The sequence below is a fragment of the Natator depressus genome, chromosome 28 (assembly GCF_965152275.1).
Source record: "Natator depressus isolate rNatDep1 chromosome 28, rNatDep2.hap1, whole genome shotgun sequence".
Taxonomy (NCBI): Eukaryota; Metazoa; Chordata; order Testudines; family Cheloniidae; genus Natator; species Natator depressus.
In genome coordinates, this window is record NC_134261.1 from 10,365,709 (window position 1) to 10,370,708 (window position 5,000).

At 67.8% G+C, this 5,000-nt stretch overlaps 1 non-coding gene across 1 annotated transcript; it reads left to right on the top strand.

Moving 5' to 3' along the window:
* The first annotated feature begins 2,475 nt into the window (after positions 1–2,475).
* LOC141979750 (5S ribosomal RNA) lies at positions 2,476–2,594 on the top strand. Its single transcript, XR_012637143.1, has one exon. It is a non-coding gene; the product is annotated as a 5S ribosomal RNA (ribosomal RNA).
* Positions 2,595–5,000: the final 2,406 nt, after the last annotated feature.

Here is a 5,000-nt window from a genome sequence, read left to right on the forward strand (position 1 = left end):
AGGGCGGTACGTGGGTCCCACCGACAGCCGACGGAGGCTCCAGCACCCGGGGCCCGCGCCCCGGAGCGTGCCTGGAGAAGGACCGTCGGGCACGGCGGGGGACCGCAGCGCGCCCCTGCTCGCTCTCGCGACGTGTTTGGCCCTGCCGAGCCTCGCGGCTCCCTGGGTTTTCAGACCCCTGGGTGGGCTGCCGGAGCCGCTCGACCTCGCAGGGCGGAGATCTCGGCCGGCTGGCCCCACGGCGCGGAGGGCCGGGCACGCGCCCGGGCCCCCCCCCAAAGGAGGAAAGTCCCAATCGGCCCCAGGATCCGGGGACGCGAAGAGGAAGAGGGACCCGATCCGCCTGAACGCCAGACGCCCCCTGCGGTCGGGGGCGCCGGCCCGCGAAGGACCCTTCCCGTCGCGAACGTGAGCGCCACATCGATCGGAAGGCGAGAGAGGAGCGGGCCCCCCCTCCCTCCGGGGGGCGCCGACAGTCGGAGTTCGCATCCCGGCCACCGGGCCTGCACCGGGGGTGCGAGGGGACGACGGGGTCCCCGGAGGAAAAGAGCCGGAAAAGGGGGGGCTCGGGGGGGCCGGGGGCCGCCCCACCTGCCAACGTGCCCCTGTCCCCCCTCACAAGATCGGGTACAACGCGCAGATTGGTCCCCGAGGCTCATCTCTGGTTCTCACAGGTTCCGAAAAACCTGTTCTCAGAAATCTCCTCGCACCCGTCAAAATGAACTAGTCGAAAAATCCAACCGCCAATTTAGGGGGACCAATCTGAAATCCTATCCGACCTCCTGGTTCTCTCGGTCGGCCGAGGGCACTTTTGGCGACCCCATCCGGACTTCCGTGAGACTGCCGGCCATCAGGTCAACCCGTCACTTTGAATGGGGTTGACCTGATGGCCGAGCAGGGACTTAGACATTTTTTCAGCCTTTTCCTCGGGGTTGACCTGGTGTCCCGGGGGGACTTAGACATTTTTTTCAGCCTTTTCCTCCGGGTTGACCTGGTGTCCCGGGGGGACTTAGACATTTTTTCAGCCTTTTCCTCCGGGTTGACCTGGTGTCCCGGGGGGACTTAGACTTTTTTTCAGCCTTTTCCTCCGGGTTGACCTGGTGTCCCGGGGGGACTTAGACTTTTTTTCAGCCTTTTCCTCCGGGTTGACCTGGTGTCCCGGGGGGACTTAGACATTTTTTTCAGCCTTTTCCTCCGGGTTGACCTGGTGTCCCGGGGGGACTTAGACTTTTTTTCAGCCTTTTCCTCCGGGTTGACCTGGTGTCCCGGGGGGACTTAGACTTTTTTTCAGCCTTTTCCTCCGGGTTGACCTGGTGTCCCGGGGGGACTTAGACTTTTTTTCAGCCTTTTCCTCCGGGTTGACCTGGTGTCCCGGGGGGACTTAGACTTTTTTTCAGCCTTTTCCTCCGGGTTGACCTGGTGTCCCGGGGGGACTTAGACATTTTTTTCAGCCTTTTCCTCCGGGTTGACCTGGTGTCCCGGGGGGACTTAGACTTTTTTTCAGCCTTTTCCTCCGGGTTGACCTGGTGTCCCGGGGGGACTTAGACATTTTTTTCAGCCTTTTCCTCCGGGTTGACCTGGTGTCCCGGGGGGACTTAGACATTTTTTTCAGCCTTTTCCTCCGGGCTGACCTGGTGGCCGAGCGTCTCGCCGTCCGCGGCCGGAGCTAGAGATGCCCCCCCCCCCAGGCCAGCCTGCGAAGCCGCGGCCAGGATCGGGCCCCTGGAAGTCTGACTAAAAATTTTCACCGACCCCAAAAACGGTTAGGGGGGGCCTCATAAAGCCTCCGGAGCGAAAAAAAAAAAAACGGAAAAAAGGATCGGGCCCACCCGAGGCAGGGGAGTCAGTAAGGGAAAGGGGACGAGGCGGCCCGGAGCCGGGTGCCCGGAGCCGGGTGCCGGCGGCCAGGATCGGGCCCCTGGAAGTCTGAAAAATTTTTTTCACCGACCCCCAAAGTGGTATTGGGGGGGGCTCATAAAGCCTCCGGAGCGAAAAAAAAAAAAAACGGAAAAAAGGATCGGGCCCACCCGAGGCAGGGGAGTCAGTAAGGGAAAGGGGACGAGGCGGCCCGGAGCCGGGTGCCCGGAGCCGGGTGCCCGCGGCCAGGATCGGGCCCCTGGAAGTCTGAAAAAAATTTTTTCACCGACCCCCAAAGTGGTGTTGGGGGGGGCTCACGAAGCCTCCGGAGCGGAAAAAAAAAAACGGAAAAAAGGATCGGGCCCACCCGAGGCAGCGGAGTCAGTAAGGGAAAGGGGACGAGGCGGCCCGGAGCCGGGTGCCCGGAGCCGGGTGCCCGCGGCCAGGATCGGGCCCCTGGAAGTCTGAAAAAAAAATTTTCACCGACCCCCAAAGGGGTGTTGGGGGGGGGCTCATGAAGCCTCCGGAGCGAAAAAAAAAAAACGGAAAAAAGGATCGGGCCCACCCGAGGCAGGGGAGTCAGTAAGGGAAAGGGGACGAGGCGGACCGGAGCCGAGTGCCTACGGCCATACCGGACGGAAGGCCCCCGATCCCGTCCGATCTCGGAAGGTAAACCGTCCCGGGCCTGGCTAGTACTTGGATGGGTGACCGCCTGGGAATCCCAGGTGCCGTAGGCAGCTTTTCCCGCTGCGAGCCAGCTCTCTCCTTTTCTGGGGAACAAGGGCAGGGTCGCCCTGCCAGGGGCCCTGGGGCTGAAGTCCCTGCCGGCCACCAGGTCAACCCGGAGCCTGCCCCTCTGCGGCCAGCAGGTCAACCCCATACCGGCAGGGGGTTGACCTGGTGGCCGGGAAGCAGAGCGGCCAGCAGGTCAACCCCATACATTCAGCGGGTTGACCTGGTGGACGGGAAGGAAAGCGGCCAGCAGGTCAACCCCATACATTCAGCGGGTTGACCTGGTGGCCGGGAAGGAAAGCGGCCAGCAGGTCAACCCCATACATTCAGCGGGTTGACCTGGTGGCCGGGAAGGAAAGCGGCCAGCAGGTCAACCCCATACATTCAGCGGGTTGACCTGGTGGCCGGGAAGGAAAGCGGCCAGCAGGTCAACCCCATACATTCAGCGGGTTGACCTGGTGGCCGGGAAGGAAAGCGGCCAGCAGGTCAACCCCATACATTCAGCGGGTTGACCTGGTGGCCGGGAAGGAAAGCGGCCAGCAGGTCAACCCCATACATTCAGCGGGTTGACCTGGTGGCCGGGAAGAAAAGCGGCCAGCAGGTCAACCCCATACATTCAGCGGGTTGACCTGGTGGCCGGGAAGGAAAGCGGCCAGCAGGTCAACCCCATACATTCAGCGGGTTGACCTGGTGGCCGGGAAGGAAAGCGGCCACCAGGTCAACCCCATACAGGCAGCGGGTTGACCTGGTGGCCCGAAAGCAAACCGGCCACCAGGTCAACCCGGAGCCTGCCCCCGCGGGCAGGGGCCGGCATACCCCCGTCCGTCCGGGGTCGCCCTGCCCCGGGCTCCGGGCTTAAGTCCCGAGCGGCCACCAGGTCAACCCGGAGCCTGCCCCCGCGGGCAGGGGCCGGCGGACCCCCGTCCGTCCGGGGTCGCCCTGCCCCGGGCTCCGGGCTTATTCCCCGTCCGGCCACCAGGTCAACCCGGAGCCTGCCCCCGCGGGCAGGGGCCAGGCGGAGCCCCGTCCGTCCGGGGTCGCCCTGCCCCGGGCTCCGGGCTTAAGTCCCGAGCGGCCACCAGGTCAACCCGGAGCCAGCCCCCGCGGGCAGGGGCCGGCGGAGCCCCGTCCGTCCGGGGTCGCCCTGCCCCGGGCTCCGGGCTTAATTCCCGTCCGGCCACCAGGTCAACCCGGAGCCTGCCCCCGCGGGCAGGGGCCAGGCGGACCCCCGTCTGTCCGGGGTCGCCCTGCCCCGGGCTCCGGGCTTAATTCTCCTCCGGCCACCAGGTCAACCCGGAGCCTGCCCCCGCGGGCAGGGGCCAGGCGGACCCCCGTCCGTCCGGGGTCGCCCTGCCCCGGGCTCCGGGCTTAATTCTCCTCCGGCCACCAGGTCAACCCGGAGCCTGCCCCCGCGGGCAGGGGCCGGCGGAGCCCCGTCCGTCCGGGGTCGCCCTGCCCCGGGCTCCGGGCTTAATTCCCGTCCGGCCACCAGGTCAACCCGGAGCCTGCCCCCGCGGGCAGGGGCCAGGCGGACCCCCGTCTGTCCGGGGTCGCCCTGCCCCGGGCTCCGGGCTTAATTCTCCTCCGGCCACCAGGTCAACCCGGAGCCTGCCCCCGCGGGCAGGGGCCAGGCGGACCCCCGTCCGTCCGGGGTCGCCCTGCCCCGGGCTCCGGGCTTAATTCTCCTCCGGCCACCAGGTCAACCCGGAGCCTGCCCCCGCGGGCAGGGGCCGGCATACCCCCGTCCGTCCGGGGTCGCCCTGCCCCGGGCTCCGGGCTTAATTCCCGTCCGGCCACCAGGTCAACCCGGAGCCTGCCCCCGCGGGCAGGGGCCAGGCGGACCCCCGTCCGTCCGGGGTCGCCCTGCCCCGGGCTCCGGGCTTAATTCTCCTCCGGCCACCAGGTCAACCCGGAGCCTGCCCCCGCGGGCAGGGGCCGGCATACCCCCGTCCGTCCGGGGTCGCCCTGCCCCGGGCTCCGGGCTTAATTCCCGTCCGGCCACCAGGTCAACCCGGAGCCTGCCCCCGCGGGCAGGGGCCAGGCGGACCCCCGTCCGTCCGGGGTCGCCCTGCCCCGGGCTCCGGGCTTAATTCTCCTCCGGCCACCAGGTCAACCCGGAGCCTGCCCCCGCGGGCAGGGGCCGGCATACCCCCGTCCGTCCGGGGTCGCCCTGCCCCGGGCTCCGGGCTTAATTCCCGTCCGGCCACCAGGTCAACCCGGAGCCTGCCCCCGCGGGCAGGGGCCAGGCGGACCCCCGTCCGTCCGGGGTCGCCCTGCCCCGGGCTCCGGGCTTAATTCTCCTCCGGCCACCAGGTCAACCCGGAGCCTGCCCCCGCGGGCAGGGGCCGGCGGAGCCCCGTCCGTCCGGGGTCGCCCTGCCCCGGGCTCCGGGCTTAATTCCCGTCCGGCCA